The sequence below is a fragment of the Diabrotica virgifera genome, chromosome 6, assembly GCF_917563875.1.
Source record: "Diabrotica virgifera virgifera chromosome 6, PGI_DIABVI_V3a".
Taxonomy (NCBI): domain Eukaryota; kingdom Metazoa; phylum Arthropoda; class Insecta; order Coleoptera; family Chrysomelidae; genus Diabrotica; species Diabrotica virgifera.
The window spans coordinates 157842284-157862735 of record NC_065448.1 but is presented as its reverse complement, the minus strand read 5'-3'; positions in this window follow the sequence as shown (position 1 = coordinate 157862735).

Sequence of the window (20452 nt, the reverse complement as noted above, 5' to 3'; positions counted from 1 at the left end):
TTGGATACTATTATTATTATTATTATTATTGTTATTAATTAAACTTAACTAAACTAAAAAACGAAGAACTTTTCGACAAAAGAAAACCAATAGATGTGTTTAATCCATCACTAGGAACACAAAATACGGTCAAGAATTTACACTCTCCACGACCACAGCAGCCACTTAAGCCTACTTCGGCTCTGGAACAAAAACTCAAAGAAACTGTACTAAATACAAACAACTAATTTTCTCCATTGAACTATTTTCAACAATTTTCTCCGTCAGCAAGGCAAAGAACCTGCTGACGCAAAGGCACCAACTTCTTATTCTAGACTCTCTAAAACTGATCTCTCTTCTCTAGAACTCCTCTCCAACCCAAAACTCGGTTTTACCAATAAAAAAATTAGCCAGTTTCCACTCTTCATTTCAAAAAGAATAGAAGAGGTTTAAGCAAACTTCAACCACGCCTTCAAAGGCATTAAGTTATTCTCCCGCAAATAGGATTTAATCAACGAAATTCTGATGATCATATCTCAGCTCAAAATTCTTTCTCACGTATTCCGCAACGTTGCAATACTGCACGTGTGGATTGCTTAAACAACTCAGAACGACTTAATCTTTATAAGATAAACATAGCAGCGACATCCTGGCATATTTCAGTCTCCAAAATTAATTAGCTCTTTGTGGGAGAGCTTCCATAAAGCATCACTGAGACACTCAAAGACAATCACCTCATATTCTGCAAAAAATCAGACCGCTTTTCTTAGTATAGTTGTGGTATAGTAAACAACTTTGAGGTACTTATCTACGCCGAACATGAATTTTTATTACTGATGGAATGTTTGCCGCTTTTATTTAGAGCTTTCTGATTTGCTTATTGCAGTGAATCAATTTGCATTTTTCTTTTATGTTGGCAAAATATGTTGTGTGATTTTGTTTTCGTTACAATTTTTTCCACTCATTTCGGTATCTGCATATTTCCCTTCATTTCATCACTTTCACGATTTTAATGTCCCTCACCACCTGGTCCTCCCATCTCTCTCTGGATCTTCCCCTTGGTCTTTCAATTTCTTTCTTCCATCTGGTGACCTTCTTAATCAGTAGGTCATTTTTCTTCTCTCTATGTGTTCTAGCCATCTCAGTCTATGCGCTTTAATTCATCTAACTATATCTTCTCCATTCATTATGTCTCATTATGGTTCAGTCTTCTTCTCATTTCTCTGTTTTCCATTCTTATAGGACCCATAATTCTTCTGACGTTTTTCTTTCGAATATTCTTAATATTTCATCTTCATCTGTGAGGCACATCGTCTCTGCTGCGAATGTAACTACTAGTCTGATTGCAACTCTTGTATATCTTCAGTTTTGTGTTTCTGGATAAGTTCTTGTCCTTTATTAGCCTATGATATCTCCAGTATGTTTTGTTGTCTGCTAGTATTCGCTCCGTTACTTCTTCACTTCTCTTATTTTTGCCATTCACAATTACTCCCAAATATTTAAATTGTTGAACACTTTTAAAAGTGTAGTTTTCTATATTGATTTCTTTCGTCTTGTTATCTTCTCTTCTAGAGCAGAGAAGATATTTCGTTTTTCCTTCGTTAATTTTTACACCCCTTTTTTGTTCTTCATTTGTCAGGTTCATTACTGCAACTTTTAATCTTTCCTTGTCTCTTTCCATTAGAACTATGTCACCTGCAGATGATAATATTTGTGTTGAAAAGTGGGATATAGTTCCTTTAATTCCGCTGGACTGTTCCTTTTACTACTAAATATGTTGATTAGCGTGGTTGACAGGTAATCGTCTTGTTGCACTCCTGTTTCTATTGCATTTGATTTTGTGCTACATTTTTCTGTTGATACTTTAGCTCGAGATCTTTCCATAGTTATTTTTGTTATTCTGATTAGCTTTGTAGTAGAGATGTTGAAAAAGTACCTATTCGTTACAAAGTACTCGTTATTTACGAATGCCGAAAGTAACGATTACTATACAGAGAGGCAAATCGTTACTTTGATTACTTTGATTATTCTGATTACTTCGTACCAATCGTATCAGAGCGAGTAACGACTGTTGTATCTACAACCAGTACACTTAATTACTTTCTACCAATCGTATCCCACCGAGTAACGGACGGGACCGCTATTTTACGAATGGGTATAAAGCGTTTTAAGTGTGCGAGGGTGAGGAGAAGATAGAAGACGAAACAGAGAGAGGTATAATGGTATACGTAAAATATGTAATGCATGTCATTAACAAAGATCGAATGCGAGAACTCTATATTTTTTTCTAGATCTACGCGATTTTCCGATGTAGATTAGATAGTGATAGTACATAATTCACAGAATGAGAATAAAAATAAAGCCGGGCATTTTAGATCTTAATATTTTAATAATATCACATTGTTAAATTAAATTGTACTAAAATTTTTTCGGCCAGGTAAGATATTATTTAAAAATTTTTGGACCATTCGAAACAAAAAAGTTATTTTGTAATTTTTTTCTTATGTTGATCGTTTTTGAGTTATAAACAATTAGTGCAGTCACTGAAGGTTTTCACCTCCGATTTCGTTGAACCTCTATCGACTTTCATGAAAATTGGTGAGTAATTAGAGGATACCTCAAGGAACAAAGGAGACATGATGCCAACTTGCGCTTTTAACCCCTTCTCGGTGGTGAAAATTATTTTATTAAAAATAATACCATAAGTCGCATTAATGCAATAAAATGCGTGTAGGTGGCGGTGGCAAAAATATGCAAAAATTGATTTTGGGCCCCAGCTGTGGCTTTGGGGCGCAAAGAATGTAAAATGTGCATAGGTCATAATTTGTAGGTTACACTGTGTTGTTTTATTTTACATAAGTACTTTATTAATAAAACGAACAGGCGACGAAAAGAAAAAAACAAAAACTGGAGCCCGCCAAAGCATTTCTGAGGTTTGCGGCGCCACTGTGCCGTAACTGTTGCTTATAAGAAAAAAATGCATAGATTCTTATTTGTAGAGCAAATAGTGGTTTCTAATTCTGTATAAGCGATGTTTCAAAAAAATATATAGGTAATGAGAAAATCGTAAAAACATGCTCGCCAAACTTATTTTCGGGGGTAGGGGTAGTTTCCGCAGGGATGTTGCAATAACCATAATATATATGTGTTTATAAAAAACCCTACTGATGGAGTAGGATTTCTCCCTATCCCCTTTACAGGAATGAAAATGGGTGTTCCGGGCAAATTTTTTAAAAAAAGTTAGTCTCATAATAAGCACCCCTTGATATACCAGAAAAAAAAACTAAAACCGGACTTCTCTCGAGTTTACGAAGGTTAACTTCTGTTTTCTACATTAATATACTAATCAAAGAAACAAAAATAAAATTTATATAGTAAATAATGGAAAGTGATGATGACGAGGTCGTTGCTGTTCTGGCAACTCTCAATCTTTGGTTGCAAAGGAATTAAATAATCATCTTGCTAAATTTCAATCATTTTATAGAATGAGTATTCAAACATTTACATTGTTTTATTGTGGGTCCTGGTTTAAAGGAAAAATGATATTTTCTTGTTATTGTCTATTCGAGTACCACTCCAGGTTATAATTGTACAACTCTTCGTTCTGCTCTACCACAGAAACCAATACAATATTAAATTCTTGGTCGGCATTAATTTTACTCATGTAATTAATTATTCAAAACAGTGAAACTGATATCGAAAAATAGAACACGTCCTATTTCATGAAACATGTTTCTAGAAGATAAAAATGTTTCATGGGCATGAGTCACACTCGTTTCATAGATATGCGGACCTCTATCTGTTTAGCAGTGTTTTATTTCCATGAAACGTGTTTCACGTTTCATGTTTCTTTGGTGTGCGCCTTCCGAAGATAAAAATGTTTCACACGCATGAATCACACTCGTTTCATTGGTATGCGGGCTTTTATTTGTTTAGCATTGTTTTATTTTCATGCAAAGTGTTTCACGTTTTATCTTTCATGTTTTACGTTTTATGTTTCTTTGGTGTGCGGCTGCCCTAAGGAACAACAAGAAAGAAGAATATTATAATAGAATTATTATGGATATGGATTATTCATGCTGTAATTAGGAGCAAGGAAACCTAAAGAAAGTTTTCTTTTATACACATTTCTCTTGTCTTGGATTGTTAGGAAAGTTTTTATTTTGATTGATTTTTCTATTCATTCCTTAATAAAATTAATAAAAATTGGTGTTAAACTTAATGTTCTTATTGGTCTACTGCAGTCGGTATCTCAAATACTTATATAAATGCAACGTTGTTGTGTGTCTTATATACGTATATTAGAGAAAACAACTTCGCAGTAAAATTTTTAGGCATTTTTGTTTTGACTTCATTTTCAAAATGTGCTCCCGCTGTTCTCAAAAATATCCATCAAGCAAAAATACTTTCTGCTATTAAGAAATATAAAACGCGACATGGCTACCCTTTTAAAACAAACTGAATTTTTCAGAAGTGAGGAAATACTTAAAAGAACATACTTCCCCACTTATGACTCTCCACGATTTAATGGTCCACTCTCCATTGTACCGTTAAGAAATTTACCGACATGAAAAAGTACTAGCGAGAAGGGAATATTTGCGGAAATTGTCTCAATTCTTCACTGAACGTATCATGAAAATATTTTGATTAATAGCTGATAGTGAAGGGAAGAAAAGATGTCAGTCAGATATGCACGTTATTCAATAAGTTGTTTAGATCTTACGATAGTTTTTTTACCCTTCTAAATTAGTTAAAAGTGATCTGTGGTATGTAAGGTTCACAAATAGTGCTTTTCATCGATTGTCATTTGTTTCAGAGCTTCTGTCATATATTGTATAATCTGTGTATAATATTAATATACAGGGATTATTCAACATATGACAGAAGCTCGAAACAAATGACTGTGAATGAAAAGCTCTATATAGTGCCTTCATTATCATGATGGTGTCAATCACTTAAATTCTAATTAAATAATTCTGGAAATTTTGAAGTTTTTATTTGAACTTGGTGAACTGCTTAAAATTTTTAATCTTCACTACCTTATTAGTAGGGTTAATTTTGGGGTTTTCAAAGAATTAGTGTTTATATATTAATCCTTCCTGTAAGTATATCGTAAAATACAATGTGCGTCCTACATAAAAAACAAGCAGTTGGAATATAGTCTTTCAGTGAACAAGCTGCTAAAAGTTGTAATATTATTAACAAAATATTGTTACAATGTGGCGTCCGTGGAATTGTGATAACGATAACAAAGAATAAGCTCCAGTTGAACCCGCCGTTGAAAATTGACATTGAAAATTGTCATGGCTTTTCCCATTCAAGAGCAAGAATCAAGGGCAGAGATAGAAGAAACTGTTGCTCTGACTCGGATACCAATTTTAAACGTTCGAAATATTATTAATAATCCAATACTTTCAAAAACTAGTAGAAGTGACAGTGTTGTTTATAGGAAGTTTGATAGCGTTTCTATTTGTTTTAACCGTTTTAAATATTTGGCATTCCCCTCATCAGGTAACTGTAGCTTCCTCCTGGGGATGTATTAGATTTTCCCTTGAAAATTTATGATTTTCACAGAGGGATCATAGAACAACAAGATTGCCGATTAAAACTTTTTGCTTTGAGAGACAGATTCAGTGGTACTTGAGCCATGGCAAATATGTTTGAAGCTTGTTTGAAGAATGTTTGACGGGTTGGCCTTTTTCCTTATCCTACCTCTCACAGCTGACCATCGGCATAACCGTTTGCTCTGGTTGAAACGGTGCCAAAAACACGATCATTCCACCCTTTTTTTTATAAGTTATATCCGAATTTAAAAAACTTATTTTATTACCACCCCGGTATATGGAAGATCTCAAGCTTGTCTATTCCTGATAGAGTGGATATTCACGTTTGGAGTTAATGTTTATCTAAAATTTAAGTATTGAATCCGCCGACAAAGGATTTGTTATTTTTTTGGTGACTGAAATCTTGAGACTGGTTAATACGAAGCTCTGGATTACGACAAGATGCCCACCTGCAATATTGTAAACTCAGCAATTATTCGTGCGAAACTTGTTAGTATCTGATAACATCGGATGTTTTGTTTATCCTTTTTTATTGGTCAAAAGATTAACATGGCCATGGTGTAGGTGTGATTAAGAATATTGTAGTTCCTAGAGTTTTTGGTTAGAATTCCTTGTGGAAAGTAACAAGGAATGATGGGCGCTAGTTGTGAAAACAATAACGGTATATATACCCTTTTTTGTTATCTGTAAGTGATACAGAGTTGTGTCTGGTTCGTGCGCGAAAAAAATGTTCCTGTGAAAATAAAGTAACCCCAATGACGCGAGATGTATAATCTCTAGTTATTCAGTCAAAATATTATGGTTTAATAAAACCCCATCATAATTTTTCCTAAGTCAAACGAAAGAAAAGAAAACATTTTAAAGTCATTAATAAAGTGAAGTGTTTCACTAATAATAACACAAAAGCAGTTACTTCTTTCATCAATAAACTATGGAATTTTATTTTGATATAAATGATAATATGTATAGGTCTGGATCCCGCGTATGAAAAAAAAGTTGATTAATAGCAAGCTGAAAATTTGTTAATAGCTTAAGGGTGTCTAGTCGGACAAACTTTGATATATAGGAACACTGGAACAGGGAAGTTTTAATTGTGGAACAGGTTAAAAATTTGGAACGGTCAGGCCATGAAAACGTCACATGTATTTTGTCCGACAGAACATCCAATTGATTTGTTACCCTTTCATTAAACTCTCATTCAAAAATCAGGCTGCTATTTATCACCAAATGGGAATTATAATGAGTGGAACACGTAGAATATGTCAAATGACAGGAATTATGACAGGTGATAAATATCAATCTGATTTTTGCATGAGAGTTTAATGAAAGGGTAACAAATCAATTGGAAGTTCTGTCGGACAAAATACATGTGACGTTTTCGTGGTCTGACCGTTTCAAATTTTTAACCTGTTCCACAATTAAAACTTCCCCTGTTCCAGTATTCCCATATATTAAAGTTTGCCCGACTACACACCCTTAAGCTATAAACAAATTTTCAGCTTGCTATTAATCAACTTTTTTTATACGCGAGATCCAGACCTAGTACTGTAGAACTCTAAATATTATGTGTAAAGCATGGTGTAAAGTGCAGTGTGAAATTATACACGAACTGCCTGTAGCAGCTGGTATTTGCAATGAACACCAGGTATTTACAATGAACTTTTGAACATTTATCTTCCTAAATCTTTCAAAGCCAAACAAAGGACTTTTTCGCTATTAATCTTTGGATAAACTACACCTATTCTTTTTATTATTTTTTTTTATAACTAAACTATAAATATTTTTAACCTTTTATAATTTTTTTCTTTTGCACATTAATCTCTAATTCTTGTTGTTAAAAAGGCAGACAATACTTGGGATAGCAATGGTAAGTAATAGTTTATATTAGTTCAGTCATGTCAGATTAACTTCATTTTTTTAGCGCCCAGTATAACAAACTTTTTTTTTTGGGCAGTAAAATCAATAATTTCTATTTACCTAATACTCAATTCATAGTTATTTTCTAACATCTGTTACTCAAAGTCATGTACCTTCAAAGTGACACGACACCTCCTCTACTAGATTGAGCATCCCGGTGCATTTATCAGATTTATGTAGCATAACAGATGATAGAAAACTAACTTACTAAACCTATGCCATAATAACACTGCCTACATATATTACTATTCAATCTTATCGTGCTACATGGTTTAGGGCCGGTTGTTCAAACGCTAATCAACAATGATCATTATTAAATATTTAATTACTGTCACCAAAACTGTCAATGTCAACTTTGTTTGCGTTGCTGAAAACATAATTAATTACAATTATGAGATTTATTATTAATTATGTTAATAATTATTGTTATATTAATTGATTATAGTCTCAGAATTGTAATTAATTATGTTTTAACAATTGACATTGACAGTAATTAATTATTTGATAATGATCATTGTTGATTAGCGTTCGAACAACCGGCCCTTAGAGAAACAATTCTGAGACCGAAAATGGAAACAGGTATTTTTTAGTGACGAGTCTCGCTTTTGTCTGACGATGCAAGATGACAAATTTGACATAGCGGCACGTTCACCATACCGCGAGACTTGTGGTATTGGATGCTATTGCTTATGGTAGCAGACAACCACCAATTTTCAACAAAGACATGACAGCCCGACGCTATATTTACGAAATAGTGGAGCCTCATCTTATATTGCCAGAGAAAATGTGAGCCTTCATGATTCAAAATCACATCAACCATTCATCATGGCCACCACGATCTCCTGATCTCTCTTCAATTGAACATGACTGAGACATGACATGTCGGAGGCTCTTGAATTTGCAACAGCCTCCACATAATTTAGCACTGTAACTCACGAAATTACAGTAGCCTGGAATGAGATACCCACAGGATATCGAGTAGTGTTGCTCAAATGCAAGACCAAGACGAGACTTAGAGAGTTTTGGTCTTGGTCTTGCACAAATACACCTGGTCTTGTTCTTGGTCTTGGTATTGCACTTCCGGTCTTGGTCTTGGTCTTGGTCTTGCAGCAAGAGTCTTGCAAGTCTCGCAGTTACCCACTAGCATATTGCTATTTATTAAACGTTACTTTAGATCTTAGAACAACGTAACAGTATAGGTACATTTTCAGCTTGACTTAACATACAGGGTGAGGCAGATAACCTTCCTATTAGAAATATCTAGAGAACTAAAGACAACAGAATCACGAAAATTGGAATAAAGGGGTTTTGAAGAGTGATCTATTTCTATTTAATTAAAATATTATCAATATTTAGAGACATACCAACACAAAAGGCCCAGAGACAGACCTCCTATGAGATGGACAGATGATCTGAAAGGAACTGCCGGGAAAAATTGGCTACAAGTAGCGTACAACAAAAATCAATGGAAAGGAAGACTTGAAGAAGCTTATGTTCAGATGTGGACGTGAATGGCTAGACGAAGAAGAAGAAGAAAGAACAGCTTTAATTTGTGCTTAATTGTTAATCGCCCCAACAATGTTAACTACATAGGAATTTTGATAGCTCAACCATTATTGGTCATTTTTAGGATCAGCCTAGATTAATATGTATCTATTTCCGAAAAATTATTTGCGATGTTCACGACCAACCTAATAAAATTTCACTTATTTTTTATTTCAAATAATATTTGGCTTGAATCACCAATAACTCACAAACTAAAGCAGTTAGGTATAGGGAATGCTTAAGAAATAAAAAATTACCATAAAATATCATTTCATTACAATACTAAAATACAGGGTGTTCCATTAAAGAAAACTCAGAAAATACTCATTCCGAGTTTCGACCAACCATTTATTCTAATTGATGGATTCGACCGTTACTTGATGGAAGTTCATTTTATCTAACAATATAACACTGAAAACGTTTGTTTTCTATACTTCTACAAAATTTATTATAACTAAGTGACTACAGCTGTTTCGGCAGAGTGCCTTTCTCAAGTTGGCAGAGTAATCTGAAGTAGGAAACAGATGAAAATACTTTCATTAAATAGATCTCTCCTTAAAACCCCTTCGCTCCCATTTTCATGATTCTGTTGCCTTTAGTTTTCGAGATATTTCTAATAGGACATTTATCTGCCTCACCCTGTAGTCATAGTAAAAACCAACCAAATTAATAAATGTCTAAACAACTCACATCGGGTGGAGTTTGAACCCATGATCTAAATTATCCCTGCCTATACTCTCACTAACTGAGCTATCTACCATATCCACGGGAGTCAGTCTGTTTCTTTAAACATTTGCATTTAATAACCTTATATTACATATGTGCTAAAACATGGTTAAAACACAAAAAACCAAATAAATGACATAAACTTGACTGTATTAAAAAAATTCTCTGTCTAAAAAGGAATTTTGTTTGACCCATTGATATAAAATTGCACACTCTGCAGAAAGTTTACAAGTACGATGTTTAATCTTTATACGATGTAGTATTTAGAATCCTACTAACTGATAAGGAAAAACAATTGAGTGTGTGTCGTATTATATTTTTTATCAACTTAGTCAACTATTTTATCAACTATTATCTTTAAAAAGTTTCAATAGGATATTACTGTCGGCGTCACAACACAGATTATTTTATGAAAGGACAGCTATTCTCAAAATCTAGACAATTAACACACAATTAATTTCAGAGCGAAGGCGTCCGTCGCCGTCGTCTGCTAGGAAAGAATGTATTACAAAATATTTTATTTTTACATTGTAATAATTTATTATAACCTCTGAGTACGTGTCAAATAAATATGTCAAGTGTTCTTTTTTGAATATCTTGATTCGCTATGTATGTTTATTGTATTGTTCATAATCCGCATAAGTCCAATTTTCCAAATTTTTGTTACCTACATATCTTTTTGCGTCTCAGTCTCTAAGCATATACTCAAACTACTATATTCCCTAAAATGACACTCAATCCTAACTGCAAGACGCAAGAGTCTCGCAGGCTTAGTCTTGTTCTTGCTCAGATCTTGCACGGTCAGTCTTGGTCTTGATCTTGCTAAAATAAAGCGGTCTTGGTCTTGGTCTTGCGAAACGCAAGAACAAGACCAAAACTGCAAGGCCAAGACCGATTTTGGGCAACACTAATATCGACCACCTCATCAGGCGTGTCAATCAGTCATGATTAGGGTGTCAATGATTGTAGAAATCTTGGACTCTTAACACATTATTGAATCAGCTTTGGCAGCAAGTTACTTAATTACTTAATCTCTACCCAAAGATTGTGTCATTTAGAGTTGACCAATTCTTGCAAATTATCAAATAGCTAATTGTCTTTTCTTGGTTGATCTGTTGCTATATATCAAAATTATTTTTATTTCTTTCGTTCGTTAATACCAGTATTTACTCGGTTATATTACAATAAGTACGTAACTGTTTATATAACCTATATCTAAATCAATTTACGGTTTCCTTAGCATTTATTGTAAATCTTAATTGGATGATAGGACAAAACAAATAATGTAATTTTACATTATTTAGATTGAATTTTTGACAGAAAATGGCTTAATTATGGGCTTTTTAACATTTATTGAAAATACACAAAAATTCGTATTAACGTTTATTAACATTTATTGAAAATACACAAAAAATTGGTATTTTTATTAAAGCCTACAAGCAGCATGGAAGGTGCTCAGCCGGGATAGTTATAGTACAGGTTGTGCGTCCGCTTCCGTAGAAAATATGTTTGTGATTCGGTTTATTTGCGGATTCCTGTTAAAAATGTCCCCTCTAAATAAATCTGAAATGTACCGGGCAAAATTTTTGGGCAGATATTGTTTAAACAATTTTTTTAAACGAATTTCAAAACTGACCTTTTTCTGCCTCGACAACATTTTTTATGTTTCCTTGGTCACCTCAAACAAAAACGTCTGTTGTCATTTTTCTCTAAAGTTGATAGTTTTCAAGTTATAAGCGATTATTTTAACTTAGACCATTGTTTTTATTTTAATTGTTAGTTATGCGCGTCCACTCATTTTTAAGCCTCTGCGGCGCACCACTCTCTATGGTAAGTAAGTCTCACTCAGAATATTAAACGTACTTACACTAAAAATTCCCAACAAACACTTAACATTTATTAAAATATAGTTTATTATTAATATATTTTTTAATAATTTATTTATTGATTAAAATAATTATTTTCAATATGCTGATCAAATGAGCCAATAATTTATTTTGTATTAATCACATTTAAAAAAGAGGAAATAATAATATTCCTATTATATTGTGATGATTGGTGTATTTAATTAGTACAATGGCAATTATTTTATTAAAAAATAGATAAATCATTATTAACAAAAACTTCGTTAAAAATAAATTAAAAATTTTAAATAAATGTCAATATTATGATATAACTAGTCCCAAACCCAGACATCCAAAGTCAACGTTATCTTTCAACACCAAATTGTTCTATATGGTCCACATAATGTTCAGAAAAAAGTCACACCATTTTGAGCGTCGAGTTTGGTGGGGGGAGAGGGGGAGAAATCAGTAAATTCGTAGTTTTTTAAGTTTTTCGTCATTATTTCTAAAACTATGCGGTTTAGCATAAATAACATTTTATACAAAAATGTTCTACATTAAATTTGAAATAAAAAAGGCCCCATACATAATCCTTTTACAATAAACGGTTCCAAAGTTACGGAGGTAGTATTGTTTAATTGGTCCAAAAAAGGCCTAACTCAAATATCCAAAGTAAAAGTTTTCCTCCAACACCAAATTGTTCTATATGGCCCACATATTGTTCAGTAAAAAGTTATACCATTTTGAGCGTCCGGTTTGTGGGGTGGGGGGAGATGGGGGAGAAGTCGGTAAATTAGTATTATTTTTATGTTTTTTGTCAATATTTCTAAAACTATGCTTTATCGTAAACAATGTTCTATACAAAAATGTTCTATATAAAATTTAAAACAAAAAAGGTCCTATACATAATTGTTACAAAATCAACGGTTCCAGAGGTACGGAGGGTGAAAATTGGAGGTTATCGATACTTTTGATATTTTTTGGGCAATTTATAATATTATTACTGATGAAAGAAATTTTTGTTAACAGGTTGTGTTTTTTAAATAAAATTTGATATTTCAGTGGCCAATGAATTAGTAATAAGCCCTCGAAGAAATGTCAACCTCACCACCCAAAATCATTATCAGTTGCCCAAAAAATATAAAAAGTATCGAAAACCTCTACTTTCACCATCCGTAACTCTGGAACCGTTGATTTTAGAAATTATGTATTGGAACTTTTTTGTTTTAAATTTTGTTTTTAAATATTGAAGAAAAAAAACTACTAATCTACCGACTTCTCCCCCCCCCAAACCGGACGCTCAAAATGGTGTAACTTTTTACTGAACAATATGTGGACCATATAGAACAATTTGGTGTTGGAGGAAAACTTATTACCCATGCGTAGACACCAAAAGCGATTTTTTTATGCAACCGCTGTAGCAAAAAAAAAATAAATAAAATGAAGGGTTGAAAATTTTTTTTTGCTTTTTGACCCATATGGGAATATGCTCCATCAATAGGGTTTTTCATAAATATATATGCTTATTGCAACATCCCTGCAGAAACTACCCCTATCCTCGAAAATAAACTGCAGAAACTACCCCTATCCCTTGGCGAGCATGCTTTTACGATTGTCTCATTACCTATGCATTTTTTGAAACAAAACTTATACAGAATGAAAGACCACTATTTTCTCTACAAATAAGATCCTATGTATTTTTTTCGTGTAAGCAACCGTTACGGCACAGTGGCGCCGTAAACCTCAGAAATGCTTTGGAGGGCTCCAGTTTTTGTTTTTTTTTCGTCACCTATTCATTTTATTGATAACGTACTTATTATATGGAAAATATAAAAGAACACACTGTCTGCTACACATTATGACCTATGCATATTTTACTTTCTTTGCACCCTGAAGCCACAGTGACGGCTCAAAATAAATGTTTGATTATTTTCTTCATTAATTCTTTTTTTTTAAGTTTTTTTACTCTAGCATAGGCGGTTCAGATGGTATAAAAAGGCGCTTTTTAAAATTTAACACCCTGTAATTAAAAAATGGGCAATTGCCCTTAAATGAAACCTATACCAAAAAATCAGCCATTTATTTGTGATTAATTGCCACAGGGCTTCTTCTTAATTTTCATTACAGTTAGGGAAAAATAATTTTTTTAAAAACATCTTGTTTAAAATCTTTTCAACTTTGGGACGCCACCCCCGCTAAACGGTGGGTGATAGACATATGCTTTTGGGAAATAAATAGTAGGAAATATAGTCCTCTTCATTCTACTATTAAGTAAATTTTTTTCAAAACGTACAGGAAGGGCAACGTTTCGCAAAAACATAAATTACTCCTTTTAAAGGGATAATTAGGGGGTTTTTGGGGGAAAATTTTTTAAGAAAAAATTAGTCTCATAATAAACACCCCTTGATATACCAGGAAAAAAAAATAAAACCGGACTTATGTCCATTTTGCGAGGTTCAACCTCTGTTTCATACACTATTCCGTAACTTTGGAACCGTTCATTTTAGAAGGATTATGCATAGAGCCTTTTTTATTTCAAATTTAATGTAGAACATTTTTATATAGAAGGTTTTTTAGAGAACATTTTTTTAGGAACCTGCAAAGTACCGAACAAGAGACATTTTTACCACTGGAGCGGCATCTCAACCTGGACTAATAATAGAAAAAACAAGAACCTATTAGCGAATCTAGGACTTCGAAAATAATAATACTAATTAAACTAATTAATTAGTTAACAAGGAAGCTCGGTTCCAGTTTAAACTAGAACTAATTTAAGGCTGTCACGTATAAAAGCAGCGTACGGGAGCGTAGGAACGAAAGGAATATTCAAGTAAATGAAGGGTAATGGGAGTTTTTGCAATGTTCGTAGTTGGCATTGCATCAGACGTTAAAAACAAATGGGGTGCAGGGCATTCAAATTGCCTCTTAGGTCGAGCAGTATCGGATGTAGGTGCGGAGATGCAATGGCCGATGACATCAGCACGAGGTGTTAAAAGTGCTAAGAGGGGCGGGACTGAGTCAGCGGGTTTGCGACGTAAGTGTACGGGGGTTAATTTTGAATCGACTTTTTTCTCTTATGAGAGAAAGACCAGAATTTTTATTCATCTTGTTGAATATATACAGAGTGTATATTCTCAATTGAAAAAAATATTCACAAACGTTCATTCCTAATTTTTTTATTTGGTAGATTACGTATTACATATTACATATAAATATCCACGAGGAAAATAAAATTCCTGTAGCTGGATGTATAGTCCGTTCTTTAACGGTAAAATATTGCAAAATCTCTAAATTTTAAAGAACCGCTTGGATTGACATGAAATTTGGCATACACATAGCTCACAAGTCAAAGAAAAAAGTGATATTGTGCCGAAATATGCTTTTGCCCTGGGGGTGATTTTCACCCCCTCTTGAGGGTGAAAAAATATTCGTCCAAAGAAAGTCAGGAAATGGATAAATTGGCTAATTTTAAGTAACTTTTGTTCTATAGAGTTTTTTTACTAAGTCAATACTTTTCGAGTTATTTGGCAGTGAATATGTTCATTTTTTCAACAAAATAACCACGCTTTTAGACGGTTTTTCGCAAATAACTCAAATAGTAAGCATTTTGTTGAAAAAATATTCTTAGCAAAAATATAGAGTGTAAAATTTTTAAAAAAATGGTGTATATATTACGTCTATGCACCTAGTAGCAGCAGAGTTATAGCTAATGAAAAATAGGTTCATATTCGTCAAATTCCAAATGGAATACTTTAACTTGAAATAACCAAAAATGAAGCACATTTCGGGGAAAACTCATTACAACTTATTTAAAGTGTTTAAAAAAAGCTTCATTTTTGTTTTATAAAAAAAAATTCTAGCATCAAAATTAAACAAGTTACGCTCAAGATAAAGTTAGTCCCTTTTGGTTTTGGTAAAAAATCGAGAAAATCACCCCCTAATTAGTATCTTAAATGAACTTAATCGTTACGACTTCACAAGTTTCTTGACTCGTGTATATATTGTTTATATGATCTGTAAGTTTCATCGGTTCAAAGTCCTTATTATTGAAAGGGCTGTAGTTAAAAGGGGTTGAACGAGTCACTGATCACGAATGTATGCAAATTTAGAAACACCAAATCTTAATCAATTTTTGTCTAACAGAAAAACAAAAAAATACATGATATTCAAAAAAGCAAATCTGTCTTTTTTTTTGTTTTTCGAGATTTTTGGTATCTCTAACAATTTTTAAGTTATTTTGAAAAAAACATATTTTTCAAAATTTAAATTTTTAAAAATTTTATTTTGAAACCAAATTTTTTCAAAAATAAGCACTTTGAATCGATGAAACTTAGAGATCATATAAACACAACATAAGTAAAATAATCTGTGGAAGCGGTAACGATTAATTTCATTTAAGTTGCTAATTAGGGGCTGGTTTTCTCGATTTTTTTTTGCAAAAACAAAAGGGACTAGCCTTATTTTGAGCGTAACTTGCTCAAATTTAATGCTAGAAACTTTTTGTAAAAACAGAAATAAAGATTTTTTTAAACACTTTAAAAAAGTTATAATGGGTTTTCCCCAAAAAGTGCTTAATTTTTTCGATATTTCACGTCGAAATATTCTAATTGAAATTTAGTGAATATGAATCTATATTTCATTGGCTATAACTCTGGTTCTACGAGATCCAGAGACCTAACGCGTACACCATTTTTTTTACTTTTTTATAAGATATATTTTTGCTAAGAACGTTTTTTCGACAAAATACTTACTTTTTGAGTTATTTGCGAAAAACCGTCTAAAAATGTGGTTATTTTGTTGAAAAATGAACATATTCACTCGCAAACAACTCGAAAAGTGTTGACTTGGCGAAAAAGCTCTATAGAACAAAAGTTACTTAAAATTAGTCAGTTTACAAATTTCCGGACTTATTTTGGACATATATTTTTTCACCCCCAAGAGGGGGTGAAAGTCACCCCCAGGGCAAAAGCACACATCGGCACAATATCACTTTTTTTCTTTGACATGTAAGCTATACGTATGCCAAATTTCATGTCAATCCAAGCGGTTTTTTAAAATTTAGAGCAAAAACCGTGAAAGAATGGACTAGTATACCGTAAATCACAAAAAAATACTGGATCCTTTGTAAAAGGTATATTTAAAAGACCCTAATAAGGGTTACATCACATTAACAAAACTTGTTTGGATTAACAAATAATCCATCAACAGTGTTAAACGCCAATAGCATGCATGCGTGAGCTATAAAAACGTTACTGGTAAAAACCCTTTAAATGTTACAAAATCTTAAATGGTACTACATATTGTTAATAATAATATTGGATGTTGCAAATATTCCTGGATATTACCCAGGGCTACACACACAGGACTCTAACATACGTGGATGTAATGTGAAAGGGATGAACCGTGTTGCCCTGGGTAATATCCAGAAATATTTGCAACAGCCATTATTATTATTAACAATATGTAGTACCATTTAATATTTTGTAACATTTAAAGGGTTTTTACCCGTAAGATTTTCGTGGCTCACGCATGCATGCTATTGGCTTTTAACACTGATGATGGATTATTTGTTAATTCGAAAACGTTTTGTTAATGTGATGTAACCCTTATTAGGATCTTCCAAATATACCTATTACAAAGGATCTAGTATTTTTTTTATATTATAAATAGCACATATTTTTGAACTATTTTTTTATTTCTAAACAGCATTTAACCCGTCCCACACTACGATAGCATTATACAGGGTGTTTTATTATTTACTTACTTACTCCGTGGCGTTACAACCGTTCGTGGGTTTTAGCCGACTCGACAACATGCCTTCACTGTTTTCTGTCTTGAGCAACCTCCATTCAATTCTCCACGCCCATCGCGCTTAGGTCTCCTGCTATATTATCTCGCCACCGGAGTCGAGGGCGTCCGCGTGGTCTTCTTCCAGTTGGGACTTCCTCCCACACCAGTCTTGCTGTTCTTTGGTCAGAATGTCTTCTGAGGTCTCCCGCCCATTGGAGTCTTCTGGACTTTATTTCTTTTATGATGTTGGCGTCTGGGTAAAGTTCTTCGAGCTCTTTGTTAGTTCTTATCCTATATTGTCCTGATGCTTCATCCAGCACAGGACCAAAGATCTTCCTTAGGATCCTTTTTTCCCAAACAAATAGTCTCTCTTCGTTTGCCTTTGTTATCGTCCACGTTTCACTTCCATACATCACAACGGGTCGTATGATTGTTTTATAGACTTGTATCTTCGTACGTCTTGGTAATTGTTTTGATTTTATAAGGTTTTGGAGGGCAAAAAGACATCTGTTGCCGGCCTGTATCCTGTTGTTTATTTCTTGTGATCCGTTATTGTCTTCAGTTATTGTTGTTCCAAGATACTTGAATTCTCTAACGCGCTCAAAGTTAAAGTCATCGATGGTGATGTTCTGACCAATTCTGTCTCTGCTTGGTTATTGCGGCTCATATACATATATTTCGTCTTGTTTTTGTTGATTTGGATCCCATATCCTCTGCTTCCTTCTCGAACCTCACGAAAGTCTCCTTCATCCTTAATCGTGTGTTACCTATTAGATCGATATCGTCTGCAAATGCCAGTAGTAAGTTTGGTCCTTCTCGAGAAATACTGTATTGGGGTTTTCTATTCTTGCAATTCTGATTATGTGCTCCAGGGCTAAATTGAAGAGTTGTGGTGAAAGTGCATCTCCCTGTTTTAGTCCATTGTTTATTTCAAATGTCTCCGAGTATTGTTGTCCAACTCTCACCTTACATTGTAACTGTTCCATACACATCCGTATCAACCTGACTAGTTTTTTTGGAAAGCCAAGTTCCTGCATCGCTGTCCACAATCTATCCCTGCATAATCTATCAAATGCTTGTTTAAAATCTATGAATATCTAATTAAGCTCACGATCAAATTCCCAGCATTTTTCCATTATCTGTTTTATTATGAATATCTGGTCAATAGTAGAGCGGCCCGGTCTAAATCCGCATTGATAATCTCCAACGATTTCTTCTGTGTATTTTTTGGTTCTTTCCAGCAGGATGTTTGCAAGGATTTTATAGGTGGTGTTTAGGAGTGTTATTCCCCGGTACTTAATACATTGCTTTTTGTTTCCTTTTTTGTGTATAGGTACAATAAGTCCTTCTTTCCATTCATCTGGCATTGTTTCTTCTCGCCAAATGGCTTGAATTAGCTTGTATATAAAACTGTACAACGCTTCTCCTCCATGTTTTAAGCACTCTGCGGGTATACCATCCCTACCTGGTGTCTTATTATTTTTAAGTTTTTTAATTGCCTCTATTAATTCTTCGTATGTCGGGTATGGGTCTTCTATTTCAGCTGTATGTACTTCTGTGTTTGATGTATTTCTGTTAGCTTGGTAGTTTAACAGTTGACAGAAGTATTCCTTCCAGGTTTTTAGGACTTCCTTGTCGTCAGTGATAAGCTGCCCGCTGTCGTTTTGAATGAAGTTTCCTGTTCTTGCTTGATACCCGGTCTTGATATCTGAAACTCCTTTGAAGAACTGTCTCGCTTGTTTGTTCCCTATTTTTCTTCTATATCTCTGATTATTTGTTCCTGATACTCCCTCTTCTTCCTTCTCATTAGTTTTCTTGTCTCTGTTCTTCTTTGTTTATACATTTCATTGTTGTTGTGCGAGAGGTTTTGTAGCATGTTCCTTCTAGCCATATTTCTTCCTGTTAAGGATTTCAGGCAATCGTCATCGAACCATTTTTTTGTTGTTCTCTTTTTGTGTCATAGTATTTTATCTGATACGCTTGTCAGAGCTAATTATATATTTTCCCAAGCTGAGTCTATGTTATTATAGTCCTCTGTCGGTGTTAGAGCTATTTTTATAGCCTTTTGAAATTTCTGTTCTGTCTCATTCGTTTTTACCAGAAAATGATCCTTGTCTCCATCAGCTCCTCTTAGGCTTCTTACGTCTACGCAGTTACTACCTCTCCTGGCGTCTACTAGAACATGATCAATCTGATCCATTAGTAGGTTGAAGGACGCTTCAAATTCTATTAACCTTGTTCCATTATCGTTGCTGACATCGTGAAGACTATGGTTACCTATTGTTGGTTTGTACGCTGCTTCCTTCCCAATCTTTGCATTGAAATCTCCTAAGATAATATGCAGGTCCTGTTTGGGAAGATTATTTATCACTTCCTCTAGTTTCTCATAGAAGTTATCTTTTACATGCTCTTCCTTTTCCTCTGTCGGTGCATGGCAGCAACTAGGAAATAGTTGTCCTTTGAGTCTGATATAACAGCGTCTTTCATTAACGGGTTTGAAAGTTAAGACTGACCCCACAAGACTTTCCTTGACTATAAAGCCAGTGCCGAATTGATGTTCCTGTTCGCTTCCGCTGAAAAATACTACTGATTTATTAGTTTTTAGTGTGCCTTCTCCAGTCCATCTAATCTCTTGTAAGGCAGTTATGTCCATGTTTCCGGATTCAAGTTCTTTGGTTCTTTCAGGTTCCTATATTCATCGTCCTTTGTCGTCGCTTTTGTCGTCGAAAGCAAGAAACCCATTATGAACGGCCGGCACGGCACAGCCCGGCCCGGCACAGGACAGTCCAAATTCATTTGTATAGTTTTAAATGCAACGTAACCCATTATGAGCGGCCGGCTCGGCCCGGCACAGGCCAGCACGCAAACGGAACGGCCAAAATTCTCCGAGGAGAATAAAATCCGTTGAAGTCGAACGGCCTGAACGGCCAGTCGGCGCCAGTGCGTCATAATTGTTGGTAATAAGCAGATATATTGTTGATTTTTTAATTGAAAGCGCGTTGTTCCTTTTGAAATAAAATAATATGCAAGAACTTTTCATTGAGAGTGTCAGAGAATACCCATTTTTGTATGATGCATCTGACTCAA